The following is a 20,497-nucleotide window of genomic DNA, read 5'->3' on the forward strand; positions in this document are numbered from 1 at the left end:
AGTCAGTAGATTGCCAATAAATTTTACTTGTATGATAAGGCTAACTTTTTGGTAACAGATTTTTCAGGGAAATTCTACTCGAATAAAATCCGTTTCAGTGTTCCATTATGGTTTTATCTGTTAACTACAGCGATCTGTCTTTTTAGACAAAAGTCATAATGGTGTGATACGGATCAATTCTGGGAAAGATCTTGGATCGTGTATTTTTTTAGACAAATATATTAATATTTGTATGAATGATATGTCAAAACTCGATCGATCAGGGGAAAATATGAAGTTTCATTTATTTTGTTATCTATGCTTATTCGAACGATAATAACACGTTGTTTGACTGCTCAATTGATACATTGTAGTCTATCAACAATCGGGACTGGAGTCATTTAAATGGGAAAAGTAAAACTTTTGACGTACGATAGATGGTTCAATCATTTCTCGTTAACCTGACGTGCATGATTACGTTCTGGTTTCCTTTAACAAATGACATAATATTTTTGGCTGACGCCAATATTTTATCCGCGGCCGGTTTCTCAGTTCTCTATTAGAATTAGTGTTAGATTCAATTACAATATATTGGCGTTTCTACTTGAGTTTGATGACTCTACTCAAATCGTATAATCAGATTAATAAATATAAGAGCAGGATCGTTAAGCTTTAGCTGTGTGTTAAGATTGTTCCTTATCACGTTATGGCAATTATATTAGATGTAAAATTTCTAAGTAATTTGTTGGGGGTCAAGCAGTTAATTTGAGTGCAATCAGAAATGATGTATTTCTTAAATGTATTATTTGATTTACCAAGAATATCAACGACATTTACATAGATTTTTCTAAATTAACTTTAAATCTTGATTTACAATTTCTTTGAAAACATGGTACAACTGTATCTTTTCGGAAACAAAAAATAACAAAAGTGAAAAGGATTCTGATAAGACGACAAGAAAGGAAAATGTAAGGAATAATAGATACAGTAACAATAATGGACAGAAAGTCAGAAATCTAAATTAAAAAGAGGCAAACAAGACTATACCTAAAGTATGAATGCGGGTAAATGCAGTCATTGTGGGATCACACTTCGTTCCTCGTTATATCCTCAGACTTGGCCTCTTCACGACACTTAAATCGCCAACTACCATGGCGACAATAAATAGCACGGTATTTAGCCTAAGTATTTGCTTCTTATTTCTAAATTTAAACAGACTTAAATAGACATGTAAAAGGTAGAGACAATCGTTTATTTTAATTTTATGTCTATGACAGACATGATGATTTCAGTTCTCCCAAAGTTAAACCAATTCTGTGACATCAGCCTATTCATTTACCTTGGTTTTTCTTTCTAGAATCAACGCTTCCTACATGTGTCAATGAACTGGACTCACCAAATTATATTCAATTGTTTCCATTGTGTGCTTTATTTCCTTAAGTTTGAAATTGCTAATTTGAGCTTTCCTGATGAAGGTAAATCCAGAAGAGCGCTTCGCACACATGAAATTAATAACGTGTTGTTTTCATTTTTACAGCAATGGGTCGATACCTCTGCTGGTGGACTATCAGTCTCCAAGGGTATCATCAGCTCAGTAGTCAGTACTTCGGTACTGACATGATTTATAACAAACCTTTCTAAAATTGTCAGTTTATAAATTTGGCAAAGTTGACCTTAGATGAATTTGGCTATTTTGTTAGGTATTTCTTGGTCATATAGCTCTGCTACGGTTTCGGTTCTCATACATCCTGGGCTTTCAAACATTCGGATTGAGCGTTCCTGATGAATGTAAATTCAGAAAAGCGCTTCGGACGCATGAAATAAATAACGTGTTGTTTTCGTTTTTTACTCATTTCTGTTTACTAATGGAATTAATTTAAAAACTTTCATATGCCTTCAATGGGGATCGAACCCCTCCTTGAACTTATTTTATGTATGACTGACATCAACACATCGACGAAACCTCTCAGCTAACAATGGATTGCAATTTATATGTCTTGTTTATATATATATATACTTTTTCACTTTTTTTGGTCTTTTGGAAAATGTTTTTTGTGCTGTATTTAGACCCCTCTCTACCAAGAAATTTGTTTTGCATGCACACGTATAAGAATTGCGGTTTTTATCCAACGCAATCATAGGTTTGAACGTTGTTTTCAATTTAGACTTGTATATATTTTTTTGTTTGGGCTTGTATTATATTTGCCTTCGGGTTTATATTATCCGTTCATCCTATATCGACTCTTCAAAATTCAAGAGTCTATCCTAAATTGAGGTAAATTATATGGCCTTCCAAATACCGTTTTGATTCCTAACATCACTGAAGAGACATTAATTGTCGAAATCCGGATATGGTGTACTAATTTTTGCACCTTTTGCTTGCGGTATACCATCCTTTCCGCAAGTTTATTGTTTTCTATTTGGTATTAAATTAATAGTTAAGATCCATTTTGTTACATCTGGTGATCCGTTTATTTGGCAATTGCCAATGGCAGTCAGTAGGGTTTAAGAACATCCGTTGTTCGACCTGCTAGTCAAATGCGTTTTGTTAAAATATACTTTTTCGCTTTTTTTGGTCTTTTGGAAATGTTGTTTGTGCTGTATTTAGACCCCTCTACCAAGAAATTTGTTTTGCTTGCACACGTATAAGGATTGCGGTTTTTATCCAACGCAATCATAGTTTTGAACGTTGTTTTCAATTTAGAGTTGGTTATCAATGAACATCTGATACACATCGATACAACGGACATACAGGGCTTGTGCCTTTATATATACATAAAAGACAATGGTATAGTATAAGCTGGTAGACGCGAGGTTAAGATGAATGAGTCAAGATAGAAGTAGAGATTTGTCGGTTTAGGTTCGAATTCCTGTTTTCTCTTTGTTGTCCCTTTTCTTTAGTTTTTCCGTTTTTCTTATTTTGTATGTTATTGTGGATATTTTTTTTATAATAACGGGTTTATATTTGGATTATTATTGGCTATTTCACGTTTGTCAAAAGAAATTGATTACATTCAATATGTACATTTTTGTTTTGTGAATATAGGATGATTTCATCTATTTTAATACATATCTTTACAAATGTATATTCGGAAACCCATATGCGAGTAAATCGTGATGTGCCTAAAAATAGGTTTCTTTCTAGAAATTTTGGTAACGTACATATCGTTATAAAAGAAACCATTCACCATCCGGGTTCATAGTTTCTTTTTAACAAACCAACGCTAATCCATCGTATCTATATTATATAACTTTCCATCTCTCAGTAGTAACACAACCTCTACCCAAATCGTATGATGTTTACTTGTCGATTTTGAAATATTACGCTCGTACGTATATTTATAGATAGGGTGTGCTTCTAGTGCAAAAACATCCACAGCAGGATGTGGATGAAGATCAACTGCAATCGCCACTACGCAAGTTTTACCGGCACCATCAAAACACGTGATATGAAGTACTATGTAAGAGTAGTTATCAGTTCTGTTAATTTAGCGATTGTATTCTATTCCTTATACTGTGACATTTTTACAGTCTAGCGAGATTTACATTGCATGAGACGCCTGCAAAGTTTAACCCTGTCGACGTATCCGGTTTCGCTACAATTGCAGTTCATGCGATTCTTTCAGGAGAGGAGATTCCATGAGCGTACAGTTGCAGGTAACTATTAATTCGAATAAAGAACTGTTCTTGTTCGAACAGGAGTGTTAATGACGAATGTCTGGTATTATAATTATGTATAGTTGCAGGGAATTCTGATACTCAGTTCGATTAATATTCTGAAGTAATATGGTTTTTCATCTTGTAGACATGAATTAATCTATGCCTATGGGCTTCCCTCCGATCTTTAAGATTTTCCAGCCTGTTTCGAGATATATTCCTCTAAGGAAACCAGCCTAGTATCCAAAGTTACGACCCTGTCAGTCTCTGTTTGTACTTTTTCAATCTTATCAATCAAACGATTTGTGTTGTTGTACCAGATAATATCAACATAATCTAATATTGGTCTTCTTTATGTTAGGTATATTGTCTCGTCTGTCTATGATGAATTCAAATTTTCGTAGAACATTCAGTCGTTTGTGAGCCTTTTCGGTTATTACATCGATATGTTTGTGTCATGTGCCATCATTTGAAATATGTAATCCAAGGTGTTTATGGTTGAATACCTCAGTTACAGTGACATTGACCATGTTAATAAAGGTAACAATCCAATTTGAAGACCATCTATGGAGTTTTGCTAGATCACTATTAAAGTTGTTTAATTTAGGTCTGAATGGGAAATGACGTTTTCAACACCTTCTCGATCTATAACGGCATGGTTCAGACTACACCAGGAGGGCATGCCCTTGTGTTCATAAACATTTTGAGTACAATTAGTGTACTAAGATTCATAATTTGACCAATTAAAATACTGGCTTTGGTGTTTCGATCCCAAATTTTGAAAACTTTGCTTGGTATGATAATCAAACTGAATAGTTTTATGACAGTTTAATTCCTTTATACTGGAAGCACCTTACAACATTTATTTTTTTCGAATTTTAAAGAGGCTTTCCGTGCAATTTTTGGTTGATTCTGATTGATCAACATTCAGTACGCAAGGCCAATATGTTAAAACTACAATGAGACAGCGGAACAATAATTTACCTAAGAGAACTATACAGTTATGCAGACTCTCAGAAGTTTTGTTACTTATCTCTTATATTGTTTACTTTGATATAAGCATGGTTACATATGAAATCATGTTATAATAGCTTTAAATTAATATACAAGTTGAACATTTGATACAGATATGAAGAAGCAAATTGCCGGATCAACAACATTGTAGATATGAATAAAATGTTGGGTATACGTCAATAAGATCATCACACCAATAGATCTAAACTTCTTTGTAAGAGTAATTGTCATCCTTACGCTAATTATATAACGAAGATACAAGTCCTTTTCTGAATAACACCATCAGTTTTATGACCAGACATCAATTCAACAGGGAACAATAACACGTTGTTCACAAAATAGTGTTGTCGCGCATTAATTAAGAAAATATCTATTTCAAGATGTAGTTAATTGGCCTTCTCATGCTTTATCATTTTATAATCAACTACAAGCAGTTGTTACTGACATACAGACAATATTCAACTGACCACTACACAAAATGTCAATTACAGCATGTCTGAAATAATGGAATAAAAGACGAGTTTCTGCATCAATTGACACAATCTGTCCCGCGGAGAATTACTTGTCTTCCTGTTTAATGAATACAATTAACGCTGGACACAATTATAATGTAGGCCTCTAGGCACTCTATTTATTGACCAGAAAACTGACCTTTTTGCTCCAGGGTTGGACAGCCACTTGGTATGCGATAATATGATCATTTGTCTCTAATATGTCTCAGATGGCTACATGTTCTTGTGAATTATCTGAACAGTTAGCATACATTATAGTATATTATTAACCAATGACTTAAAATACATTATAAATCGTTCAGACAATACAAATTAATCCATGGCCATGTGTTTGTGAACTGGTCGTTGATATAGGTCTAATACAGAAAAAAAAACAGTTAATACAGAAGTTTTACTGGTCTTAATATAGAATTTTAACTTCCGGATTTTAGTTCAAAAAGTGTTCAGAAAATTGATGTGTTATAACTCGAAATATTAGATTGCAAAACGTTTGAGGTTAGAGTTGTTTTTATTTTTCATATACTATACTATTTTTTTAGTAGATACATTTATGGGCCGTAGAAAAGGTGAACCAAAATAGTCAGCCGTAAAAGTTTATTTCTCTGAGGGCGCAGTCCGAAGTGAGAGAAATTTGTAGCTTGTTAAAGAAGATCTTGTACATGTCTTATTGTAGTAACAAATTGCCAAACCACTTACGTCAGAGAATATTTTGTAACTTAAAATGCTCATATGTACAACAAATGCAGACTCTTTCTGTAAAATATAGATGGCCCTGAAAATGGCCGTTTGTGATAGGTATCCTCGGCACCGGATGGATTTCAAATACTAGTTTCTTTGTCACTGCAGTCTACGGACTTCTAACATGGCCGTTGCCGTTTTGTTTACATAAGCCAGTGACGTCCTTTTGAAGGAAGATAACTCGTAGAAAAACCAAAAGGATCAAAGGGTGGTTACGCCTCGGGCCAATACAGCTAACCTCGACCCAATACGACTGTACTTGAACATAAAACATGGTTAATATGAAAACACCCATTTGATAACACTATGATAATAGTGTTGGTGAAATATACAATACAAATTAAGCTTCATCGTGCACACAAATTAAATCAAGTGTTTATTCCATGTTGAAAAAATATCTCTTAAAATCTGTTGTTCGTGCTTTCTTAAAAACGCGCAAATGATTATACTATTGTCATTGTCGCGGATATCATAAATGGCGGCAATGACGATGGGCTAATCGTACTCTTTGAAGTCAAAGCCAGTTTTTCCGAAAATTTAGATAAGATTATTCCCTTATCTCGCAGTTGTATAGACCGGCATAAAAATGTTAGAGGAACATATTAAGGGATTGGAGATACATTTTTTCATACTCAATTAACTTTCTTCTTTTTCGTCCTTAAAGTTTCTGTAGATTCAACATACTAGGTTTTCTTGATTCTGGTTCTTTAGCATATTACTAATCTGTAAAGTAAATTGTCAAAATTATTCTTTACTAAATCAACCAATGCAAATGGTGAAAACTGAAACATTAAAGAATAGAATTTTAAAATATGTATAAAACCGTGTAATTGAAGGTGGAATGACAGGTATTATTTAAGAGCATGGTCCGATACCTGTAAAAAAAAATGCACAAATTAAAGAATACAAAAAAGTATATCATACGGACAACAATCCAAATATGATACAAACGATGTGAAAACACAAACTCCAACATCAGTTGAGTAGCAAAATATGTAAGTAAACAGACATTTTGTTTGCTTCCGTTTTCCTTAGAAGGCATATACCTCTGAGAAGGAGGCATAAATGCAATGTCCCAATATGCAAGTATATAAGTTCCTGCTATAAATGAGCTATAATACGGAATATGAGATCGATCTTTGCAGATAAATGTAGCATGAATGTTCATATGTTTGTTCAGTTTTCTTTAATTCGAAAAAGTATCAATGACCTTACAGTTTAACCTATTCGGAAAGTATCAAGTATAAACTAGTCCTTGGAAATGATGGAATGATTGACGTTGCTGATATATTTAAGGACAAAATAAATAGAAACAAACTGATTAGTTTTCTGTTCAAAGCAGCATTGTCTGTCGTAAAGGTTAATTAGGGATATGTAGGTCTATAAAGTCACACCAGAACATAATAATCTTATCTGACAATGGTTCCGAAATATCCATTAAACAACACAAAATCATTAATTCTGATTTATATAGGTAATGTAACACAAAAAGTATAAATGCTTTTCAATGGACGATTGGTTCTTTTGACCCGATATGCTTCAGCACAGACGTTTACAATAACAAAGTAGCTTAAAAGCTTAAATGTATCGAGGAAAGCGTTGGATGATGAACAAGGCATAGAATAAAGAATATTTACTCATTTACTTGAAGAAAACTGAAAATCTGAATAACACCAACCCTTCTTAACATAGATGTCTTTAGTGGTTTCAAAATTTAGAAAAAAGGCAATGGAAATGCTTCATTTCAGCGGTACTGATACACAACGGAGAATATACATGCAGCATTCTGCTACAAAATATTCAGATTATTCACTAAAATCATGGAACCCTTTATTCGATTGCACTGTCACGTTCATGAAACAGTGTTTATAGTATTAAGCGTTCGTCGTGGGAATCTTATAAATTAAATGATGTATTTCTTATTTGGTAATAGTGACGAAAATTTAAATTAAATTTTAAAAGCTCAATATCATAAATATTTGACTGCGTCATAAAAAGTTATATAGGAATCGAATTTACGTACATAAAGAGGAACTCTTTGTTCGTGTGTACAAGCAACTTAGATAAATAAAGCATCCCCTTTTTGGAGACAATTTCAAGTCAAACAATGTAGTTTTAGATATTTATCCCTATATTTCCATTGGAGAGAGATCATGGATTTTTTAACTTTGTAATATCCCTAATTCTGTATTGCTAGATTTGCTAAGAATTGCTCATAGATTGGGTTCAAACCATGCAAACCATTTAATCATAGTACTACTAAGATAATTTTGATAATAATTCTTTATCAGCAAAAATACATGAGAAATGGTGGAGATACAACACTATAAAAATCTTTTTCTCTGAAATAACTAGATGAATAAGCCAGTGGGAGAGTGGAGATATAACAGTGTACTTCTGACAAAAACTCGTAGAGTGTAGAAATCTGGTATTATAGGTGTATAGGGAGGTAGACCGTTGCACTTGGATCTCAAATATATATATATATATATTCTTTAAACAGATTACTACCGGAATATTGATGGACATTTTGTAAGTCAATTTAACTAAATAATTTGTTATTTTCTTTAAGGTTGGTTTTATTGTCCAGAGGCCATAAACATTTGTATAATAGGAAAACTTTAGAAAATGTCAATTTGCTTTATGTCATCTTGCACGCAAAATTAACATTGTTGAGAAGTGGCTAATACTAGTAGACAGTCTTCGCGGTATTTACTACCAGATAACGACATTGCTAAACAATGTAAGGTTACAACCAAATTTATTTTGTCATGTAACAAGGTGTCTGGGGAACTATCATCCATCTCTAATTATAATGGTTTGTTCTTTATGTTATTCCCTGTGAAGTGTGTTGTTTAGAGAAGAGGCTGATAACATGACCACATAAGAGGGACGATTAATGAAGTATTTAACCTGAACATTCATTATGTAGGTTACACATTTGTTCAAAACAGGGGTTACCATGAGGACCAATCAAAATCCATCAGTAGAAAAAAGACCGAACTATTAAAGTTTAATTCATATTTAAAAATGTTGACACGTAAAACAATCTGGGTCATTTTCTTTTATAGTTTCGCGCATTTTTTTTTTAACGTTTATATGACTCTTCCCTTGAAATATTTTTAAGTTAAAAATGTATTTACTTATCAGTTAGTTATTTGATAAGAGATTTATCACCATGGCAAATAACCATCTCCTGAAGGTTTGAAAGTAAAGCAATTTATTTTGCAAATTTTGCTTTGGTGAACTTGGCATTTCATCGACGGCCTACTGTGATTGGATTGTATTTGAATTGTTGTGTGTATATATTGCTAAATTCAGTAGACAACAACATTTCAATGCATGCATTCTTCACTAGCTATTAGTTTATTAACCTTTGGTCGCAGGCTTCTATAAGTTAAGACGATTATTATCAATAACCTTTTGATAATGTATTGTATAGATTAAACTGCATTTCTTATCTATCCGAGGTCACGTTAACGCTTGAGGACAAATAAGGGTTACAATGTAAAGTGATACAAAGTATTGCTGAAGTGTCACGAGGTACTACGGGAGTGTCATTATAATGAAATTCGAAGTACTAATGGAGTGCTACGAACTACTGGAGTGATACGAGGTACTGCAATGTACTAGAGTGATACGAGGTTCAACTGGAATGGCACGAGGTACTACTGGAGTGGTACTAGGTACTGCTGGAGCGATATGAGGTACTACTGGAGTGGGCACTAGGTACTACTGGAGTAATACGAGGTACTACTGGAGTGACACTAGGTACTAAATGAAGTGATACGAGGTACTTCTGGAGTGTCACTTAATACTACTAGAGTGATACGAGGTACTACTGTAGTGGCACGAGGTACTACTGGAGTGGCACAGTGTACTACTGGGGTGATGGTACGTACTATTGGAGTGGCACTAGGTACTACTAAAGTGATACTAGGTACTACTTGAGTGGCACTATGTACTACTGAAGTGGCACTAGGTACTTCTGGAGTAACACAAGGTACCTCTGGAGTGATACTACGTACTACTAGAGTGGCACTATGTACTACTACAGTGATACTAGGTACTACTCGAGTGGCACATATTTATTTTCACATCAATGTATATAAATGTGAAGGCTAAACAAGATTGTGATAGCAAGAAAAGTGTGTGACGAAATGACTAAAAGGTAAGTTTATCTGTAATAAAAGAGAAATTTATTTATATTGGTTAGAGATAACAAATCAGAAATATTTAAAACCTGTGTAAATATAATAAAGTTATAAAACTGCCACCGGTTATCAGAGATACTTCCTTGTTACATATGTGCAGGTTGTAAAGACATTTGGTAAGTTCGATAAGCATAAAGCATAGATATAAGTGATATATGCAATGATTATAAACGATTTTATAAATGTTTTCTCTTTGAATGTTAATTTCTTGCATTTCGCTTCAGTGTTATTATGTCCGTTTACTCCTGTAAAATATAAATTTCACTACCATTTGTGTAGATGAACATTCTGGTTTGATAATATAGTAATAGATAGATGGGAGAACTACATGTCCATGAGTAGAACTAATATTTCAAAATGTATTTTCTCATGTTAAATAAATTTTCGCTTATTTATTTGCACAATTTCTTTGAATAAAATCCAAAAATTATCAAAATCCTATAACAAATGATATCAGAATTTTAAATGACATAATATGTTAGAGATGAGCAAGTACTGCATACTTTTCACCAGAACCATATATCTGTTCTCAACAAAACAAATACAGCTACTTAGATTTAACATGTTTTATTTGTTTATCCATCTTATGTAAGCATCACGGAAGTGGAGGTTTACCAGGATGCACTGGTTTGATTTTATGGGTTTTTTTTTTGTTTTTTTTTCGTTTTCTCTTTTTTTGAGAAAGCCAAATTATTTTATTATTTCATTCAAATTTGTCATCCACAACGATTTTGACAGGATATGTTTTCATCATTAATTTAACATTTTCTCATTCATCCTACATCTTAAATGTCAAAATATTTTAACAGTCTCACCCTCGTTTAACCCTATAATTGTCGTTAATTGGAATATGTTACTTTATTTTGATTGACACTTTTTAGATATTTTGAATATATATAGAGCATTTAGAGCATATGCCAAAGAAAAAGTCCATCATCTGCTTACCTTGAACGTCGCTTTATTGTGCTATCAACAGTGAAAGGTCGTGTCTTGAACTTGACTTGATATGTCACTTTTTTTGTCAATATCTGTCACGTTTTGCAGAATATGGCCTTAAATTTCAACCTTATCATAAAATATCGAAAAGGCCACAATTTGATTTTTAAATGGGTCTTTTTGAAAAGCCTCAATACAAGGTGAACAAGTCTCTTCATGGTAGTGCCTTATAGGCTCCAAAATCTTTGCAGATATTGTCAAAATACGATGATTATGTGATTTGTTTTAACTTCAAGCTTTCCCATAACCTTAGCCGCAACAGGTTTTTTGTTGTTTGTTCTATTTTTACGACATACGGGATAGAAATGCAAATAATGATGGTGTGCTCACGTAACACTTGTTTAACCCAACTCATTTTGTGTGTTCAAAATCAGACTCACTAGACCACGTGTTCTTTGTTTTTGTTTGTTTATGTTTCTACGTGTGTTTTTGTTTCTCTAAGTTTGAACGTGTGTGTTTGTTGGTCTATATTACGGAAATAAACACATTTATTCTAAAACCAGTTGTTGGCATGATGCGGGCTATGTTCTTCTCATATATTTTATGATGGTATGATACTAAACCCCTAACGGGAGGGATTGTGCTTGATTTTCATATGATGAAGACATAATCTTTCAATCAGTTTAATCGAGGTCTGGAGCTGGCATGTCAGTAACTGCTAGTAGTCCCTTGTTAATTTATGTATCATTATTATTTTTGCTTAGTTTCTTAAGTTACCTTATCTGACATCGGACTCGGACTTCTTTTGAACTGAGTTTTACTGTGCGTATTACTGTGTGTTTGTTTATTCTACATTGGCTAGAGGTATAGGGGGAGGGTTGAGATCTCACAAAACATGTTTAACCCCGCCTCATTTTTGCGCCTGTCCCAAGTCAGGAGCCTCTGGCCTTTGTCAGTCTTGTGTGTTTTTTAATTTTAGTTCATTTATATGTTTTGGAGTTTAATATGACGTCCATTTTCATTGAACTAGTACACATTTTGTTTAGGGGCCAGCTGAAGCCCGCCTCCTGGGGCGGGATTTTCTCGCTGTGTTGAAGACCCATTGGTGGCCGTCGGCTGTTTTCTGCTGTTTGGTCGGGTTGTTGTCTCTTTGACACATTCCCCATTTCCATTCTCAATTTTTTAAGGAGTCGAGTGTGGTGGTTAATGTGATATGTTGTAATTTCCACTATTTTTGTTGATGCATGTTACCCTTTTTATGTATCATTAATACAAGCACTTGTCTCTGAAATGTTTTTCCTATTTACCTTAATATAGGACATTTTTTTCCAGAGGCAAGTGCCTGTGATCATTAAGTAAGTTATCCTGCATTCCTGCAAATTCTTTATAGCTTACTTTGGAATTTATTTATTTCAGACAGTCTCAATGGATATTACACAATTCCAAAGCAAATTTGATGAATATTTTTACTACGTGATGAAAAAAACAGAGATGGAAACCCCAACAGAGGAAGTTAAAGAAATTAAGGCATCTATAAGAAGCATTATATATCAACTATGGAATGCAGCTCTCAGTCAAAAAGGAGAGTTTATGCTGTCAGAAATAATACCAGTCGGGAGCATGGAAGAAGGAAGTAGACTTTACAAGGCTGATGAGTTTGATTTTATGATGATTCTGAAGATAGCTGATCTCGACGTTAGCAACCTTCGATTAGAAGAGGGCTGTAGGACGGGATACGTTAAATTGTTTTCCGACAATCCAGGACACCGATGGAAAGGTCTTTTCAATAACGGGCAACTTAATTCTTGGAACTTTCGAACAAGTATATTGCCAGTTTTACGAAAGGTCGGGGACTTTTCGCAGTTGTCAAGTCCATTGAAACTGGTTAAGCGTGACTTTTCCGTTGTAAGTAACTACCAACACTTTATGTTGGAAATAATGGGAGTGCATGAAATAGAGGCATGGAATTTGGCCCTTCAGTGGAATGGTATTGACATAAGTGTTGATACAATGCCGGCAATAGAAATAAATAAATCACAAGTTGATGATCTAGAAACAGCACTGGAAACATCTATTTTCAAAGATGACCATAGTCGAGACCGGGCCTTTAGCTACAATCAAAAGTGTTATCTGGTACCCAAAGGATGTCAGAAAAATGAGGATAATGAAGGCTGTGGATGTTGGTTAGTAGATTTTGCTCCATCTGAAGTGTCGATGTTGAAAAAAATGGACCATGTTCACAAGAATTGCCAAAAATTTTTGAAGTACATCATCGATGCATATCATGGTTTACCTTCGTATATGATCAAAACAACTGTTCTAGAACACGTCAAAGAATGCAATGACACCAGTAATCAGTGTGCCATAACAATGTTGCGCCATATATCTGATTGTTTAGACAACGCAATCATGCCTGAATACTTCTTGAAAGACCTAAACATATTCGGGTGGAAAATGGCAGACAAATTGAAAACCAAATCGCCTGCTGTTATGGCCATTCTATTTGAGCATCATAACAGAGTTTTTAAAATTCTCTGTAAAATGCTGCTAAAGATGGCCGCTAGGAATAATTGGGTGGTACATCAGACCCCAGATTTGGTTTCATGGCAGGCAAGTGTACAAATAGTCGAAGACGTTATACCTGTTAATTTACATCTCATCTTAATGCATGAATTCGTCGACGATCTCACCCCTCAAGTTGAAAAAATTATTGAAAAAAACGTGTCGTCTTGGTGCAACATTTCAGAACTTCGACAAGGAACAAAAGATTTTTTGCGAAAGTTGGAATGGGATCCTATCGAAGATTTCATAGAATTGCAAAACGAGTACCTCAAAGAAATTCCCTCATTAAAACCACTTTTTGAGTAAAAACAATAAATAAAAGAAGTAGTAAACGGTACAAAGTATATTCAAGAATTGTTTTCGTGTCATTTTGTGATTAACTGAATAAACATGTTCCCAGAAATCCTATGTTAATGTAAAATTTTGCATCACTTGTAATTAGTTTTGTACAATCAGATTACATTGTACAAAAGGCTACAATGTACAATAAGATTACATTGTACACATATCTCTTTCGAAGCCATGGTGTAATTGTGTATTGATCTTCTATGTGTCATATTTCAGTGTTTTTATTCTAACTTCTTATAAACCCCGTGATGGTTATATGCAAAATGTCACTGTTTTACATGCGATGTCAATGCATACAATTAGTTTTTGATGTTTTCTTCTTCTCAAGAAGAAAAGTCTCATTCGTTTCTTTACCTGCAACTTGAGAACAATTTGTACAATACAGAAAATTGAGCTAAAGTATAAATGTAAAAACATTTATGATCCAACTTGGTAAATCAAATGTAAGTGTGCCATTTACACTTCATTTATATGTAACTATGCAAATTGGCCGTGTATCTAATAAAAAAATCTAGTTAAATTTGATAGATATCAGAATGATTATTGTGATTTAACATTTATCTAACTGAATAACAAAGGTTTATCAAATTAAAGCATCAATAGTGAATAATTCTGTATAGTTCTGTATAATTTATTTTTTCTTTATAGTTTTAGCATAATTCTATGTAACTGCTAGTATTTGAAATTCGATATAAAGCACGAATACAACTTACAAAATACTAAAAACACAACGTACAGACCTGAGAGTACTCGCAGTTACTGAATGCTAATTCAAAGCCAATGACAACTAATAAAACTAGAGCTTTCCACATAGCGAGACTAATTACATCCGAACATGCATTCAAGTTGCAGCTGTAAAATGCAGTATTAAGACAATGGGATTTTGCGATTTTTTGCTTTCAGCATAAGAGTTCAAGGGTCAAGGTCAAGGTCCGAGTGACCTGATTTTAGTATTTGACGCATCGCGATCCGATGATGCTTTTGCATACAAAGATTTGTCAATACAAGTGCTACATGTAAGGTCATGAATGTTCATATATGTATATAAATAAAATAAAGTTTTAGTTGAAAGTTTTGATTCATTGAGAACAAAATCGATTTTATGCCGATAAAAACAATATTCAAAGATCTAATTACAGTGTTAAATTGGGATCATTTTAGAATAAGGATCTGTAGTTTAACCCGGATCGTATCAAGTATTATAACATGTACATGTATTATCAGGAATCCATTAGTTGAAGACAAACTGACAGACGGTGGGACGAAACGACGACTATATCATGTTCCCGAATTTTGTTAGGGATCATAACAAACTGAGGGAATTGTATATCCTACAAAAGGTGCAAGAGTGGTTTCGTCAACAGATGAAGCGTCTCCTACTATATAAAACAAGAGGCTCTCAAGAGCCTGAATCGCTCACCTGTAATTCTTTGCTTAAATCTTTCATCAATGATTATTTTTGCTTTTCAATATATATTAATGAGTGGCTTAAACATGCCATTTAAATGTTCTTTGTATCTGTCATATTTTCTTCAAAAGCAAAAAAGTGCATTTTACCCCTACGTTCCATTTAAGCCATAGTGGTTATGTTTCTTGACGGAAAAGGAAATACAATACAAAATTATACTAGATACTCTGAAACTCAGTTTGACTGAAATTGATTCAGCAGTTTCAAAGGAGAAGATTTTTTAAAGTGAGCAAACTAGATGAACAAATTGTGAAAAATTGTCTTTAAAGGGCAATAAATTCTTAAGGGGTCAATTGACAATTTTTGTCATATAAAAACTCATTTGTAGATCTTACTTTGCTGAATATTTTTGCTGTTTACAGTTTATCTTTATCTATAATAATATTCAAGATAATAACCGAAAACTGCAAAATTTCCTTAAAATCATCAATTCTGGGGCAATAACCTAAAAATCAGATATCTGATTTGGCTGATAATTTCTGGACAGGTAGACCATGATCTAATGATATGATTTGCTGTAAATGCTTTAGTTTTTGAGATATAAGTCAAAACTGCATTTTACCCTATGTTCTATTTTAAGCCATGGCGGCCATGTTTTCTGAGGAAATAGAAAATAAAACACAAACTTTATTTTATATAACCGAAGAATCAATCTGCTTAAGTTTGGTTTAATTAAGTTCAGTAGTTTCAGAGAAGAAGATTTTTTAAAGTTAGAAAACATGATAAACAAATTGTGTAAAATTGTCTTTAAAGGGCAATAGTTCCTTAAGGGGTCAATTGACAATTTTGGTCATATAAAAACTTATTTGTAGATCTTACTTTGCTGAACATTTTTGCTGTTTACAGTTTATCTTTATCTATAATAATATTCAAGATAATAACCAAATACTGCAAAATTTTCTAAAAATTACCAATTTAGTGGCAGCAACCCAACAATGGGTTATTAGATTCATCTGAAAATTTCAGGGCTGATAGAACTTGACCTAATGAACATTTTTACCTAATGTCAGATTTGCTTTAAATGCTTTTTTTTTTAAATATAAGCTAAAAACTGCATTTTACCCCTATGTTCTATTTTTAGCCATGGTGGCCATGTTTTTTGACGAAACAGAAAATAAAACACAACTTTTATTCTAGATACCTAAGGATCGTTCAGTTTATGTTTGATTGGAATTGGTTCTGTAGTTTCAGAGGAGAAGATATTTGAAATAGTTTACACCGGACGGTCGACGACGACGGACGCCAAGTGATGGCAAAAGCTCACATTTCCTTTGGAAAGGTGAGCTAAAAAGGAGATGTGGTATGATTGTTAATGAGACAACTATCCACAAAAGTTCAAATGAAATGAATGTAAGCAATTACAGAAGAGAGGGACGAAAGATACCAGATGGACAGTCAAACTCATAGATTGAAAATAAACTGACAACGCCATGGCTAAAAATAAAAGACAAACAGACAAATAATAGACAAACAGACACAACATAGAAAACTGAAGACTAAGCAACACGAACCCCACCAAAAACTGGGGGTGATCCCAGGTGCTCCGGAAGGGTAAGCAGATCCTGCTCCACATGTGGCACCCGTCGTGTTGCTTATGTTATTACAAATCCGGTAAATAGTCTAATTCGGTAGGTCACATTCGTGAAAAGGGAAGGGTATTGTAGTATAATAGGCCCGACGTGAAAAATATGAAACAATTCAGTTGAGAAAATTAACTGCCTAATCTATAACAAAACAATTTACGGAAAACAAATATGACAGACATGAACCAACGACAACCGCTGAACTACAGGCTCCTGACTTGGGACAGGCACATAAAGAACGTGGCGGGATTAAGCATGTTTGAAGGCGTCAACCCTCCCCTAACCTGGGACAGTGGTGTATAAACGGCACAACACAAGAATAATCTATGCAAAACAATAAACGAAAATTGAATATGAGAAACAGAAAAAACGACAACAACTCAATTACAAGCTCCTGACTTGGGACGGCGCATATAGAATGTGGCGGGGTTAAACGTGTTTGGAGGCGACAACCCTCCCCTTAACCTGGGACAGTGGTGTAACAGTACAACATAAGTAAAAAATATAAAAATCAGTTGAAAAGGGCTTAACATCAAATTGATACAAAGCAGAAAAACCATCTAACAAAAACACATACCTGACGTGGCAGGGTATTTATACATCTCTCACGTGTAAGCGTCACCCTCCATGTGAATCAAGGCTAAGTCAACAAGCAGAAAGTTGTCGGGTCTCGGACATACTCAACAATATTGCTAAAAGTTATAAAAGCCAAGAGCCTTAATGATTCACCTGGTAAAAAATATGCCATTTTGATATTTATTCTTTTCTGTTATTGCAATCAGTTATGCTTGCTTATTTGTAGATCTTATTTAGTTGCATTTTTATAGGTCTTGTAAAAAGGGATAACACAATTTTGTAAGGGCAATAACTTTTAAAAGCTGTCAATTGACAATTTCTGTTAAGTTGACTTGTTTGTAGTTTTATTTCGCTGAACACTTTTGCTTTCACAATTTCTCTCTAACTTTTATACTTTCTGTAAAAAAAAAACGCAAAAATTAGTAAAATTAGTCTTTCAAGGGCTCCTATAAGAGGTTAATTGACGATTCGTCCATGTTGACTTATTTGTAGATCTTATTTTGCTGGACACTTTGACTTCTTACAATTTCTCTCTGTAATAGTTCCTGCCAACAAAAAAAAAACCCAGTAAAATTAGTCTTTCAAGGGCAATAAATTATATAAGGGTTCAGTTGACAATTCGTCCATGATGACTTATTTGAAGATTTTACTGTTCTGGTCATACAAACAGTTTGAAATTTCTATCTATATGTTAGAGTTTTGATCATAATAACTAAAAACTGCGAAATTGGCAAAAAAAAATCAATTTCAGGGGCAATAACTCCAAAATGGGTATTTTATTTTTCTGAAGATTTCAAAGGTACATTGTATACAGACCATGACAGAGCACCCAGAAAATAGACACTGACCAGCAATCCTTAGCTATGTAAGATTTGCTTTAACAGCTTTAGTTTTTGAGATATAAACCAAAAACTTACATTTCAGGGGCAACAACTCCAAAATTGATTCTCCGATTTTCCTAAAATTTTAAAGGGGTATAGACCATGACCTGCTGATCAGTTTAATCCCATGTCAGATTTGCTCTAATTGCTTTAGTTTTTGAGATATAAGCCAACAGCTGCATTTTACCCCTATGTTCTATTTTTTGCAACAGCGGTCATGTTTGTTGATGGAAATAGTCCCAAGACACAATCTTAAAACTAGATACTCTAATAAAAATTTAAGTGAAGTTTGGTTACATATGGTCCAGTACTTTTAAAGAAGATCTTTTAAAATTTTAAAACCATGGAAAGACGACGGACAACAACGATGACGGACGCATAGTGATATCAAAAGCTCAACTGACCTAAAAGGCCCGGTGAGCTCAAGTGGGCAGTGGTTCACTTGACCCTGGCTATTAACCTGTCAGGGCTGGAGGTCCATAATGAAAAAAATGATTAATTTAATAAATTTCACCTAAAAACAAAGATTCTACCGAAATTTATCTCTTTATATCTGTCGTGTTGAGAATTCTTGTTTGATGCCTTAATATGCAGAAATGTGGTCGAACACTCTTCATGTTCGTGTTCTCCCGACTCTGGCAAATCTCTCGAGAATTGTAAATCTAATTTCCATGAAATATAATATCAATATTAAACTGTATATCATCTTTATTAAAATGATATCATTATCAAAGTTCAAAATTTGTGCAGAAATGTATTTTATGATTAAAATTCTTCCAGCTTATGACCAGTAGCGATATGGTGCAGATATCGTAAGATTTATTGTTAAATTTCAGTCAATCAAATAGATCACAAAAGGTTTTTAGTATCATACTTCCAACTTTTCTTTGAAATAAAACAAATAACAAGCATTCTGAGAGTATTGCATGGCAATACAGTCCCCTACCGGTTAAAAAATCATTTTACTGGAACAAAATGCTTACTTGATCTATAACTTGTCATGGTGTAAACTATATAACAAATATCAAGTCAATATCTTCAAACATGACGAAAAAAAAGTGTGGAAAACTGATTATTTAAGTGAATTTTCTAAGTCCAAGGACCATAACTCTGCACAAAATATTCAGACCAGAACAAAATTCGAACTTGATCTGTAGCTTGTCATGATAAAACTATATACCAATTATCAAATCAATATCTTCAAGCATGACGGAAAAAGTGAGAAAAACTGATTATTTGAGTGAATTTTCTAAATTCTAGGACCATAACTCTGCACAAAATCTTCAAACCGGAACAAACTTCGAACTTGATCTGTAACTTGTCAAGATAAAACTATGTACCAAATATCAAATCAATATCTTCAAGCATGACTAAAAAAAAAGTGTGGAAAACTGATTTGCCGGACTGACGGATGGACAGACAGACAGACAGACGGAGTGCAAACCTAAAGTCCCCTTCGACTTCGTTGGTAGGGGACTAATAAAAAAAATTGGTCATTTTCTGATGTGATATGTTTCATATTGTTTTTATATTTCATGGCAAATTTCCTTGTGAAAGTTAAAGCGTCAAATATAAACTACGGCAAGTCTCCCGAGAATGCACAATCACAAAGGTGTCAGCTTTTCACATTGACCTGTTTCTAATGTCAAATAACTTGCATTCTTTTTAAGAACACACGGCATATTGCTTAACGACAGTAAAAGCTATCTGAAGAGAACACTAGTCTGGCCTGAAGTTTTGATTTGTTTTACAATTTCTGGGCCTTTTATAGCTTACTATACAGTATGGGTTTTGCTCATTGTCGAAGACAGTATGGTGACCTATAGTTGTTAATTTCTACATCATTTAGTCTGTGGTGGAGAGTCGTCTCATTTGCAAAAATACTAAAACTTTTTTATACTAAACTACCAGAGCATCAAATTTGTACTTCAAACTTTATCCTATAGAATATTTTATTGTTTTTATATTTCATGGTAAATTCCATTATAATATGAAAGCCTCTATTTCCTCCTACATATTCTGACCTTTC

The sequence above is a fragment of the Mytilus californianus genome, unplaced genomic scaffold, assembly GCF_021869535.1.
Source record: "Mytilus californianus isolate M0D057914Y unplaced genomic scaffold, xbMytCali1.0.p SCAF_3, whole genome shotgun sequence".
Classification (NCBI taxonomy): Eukaryota; Metazoa; Mollusca; class Bivalvia; order Mytilida; family Mytilidae; genus Mytilus; species Mytilus californianus.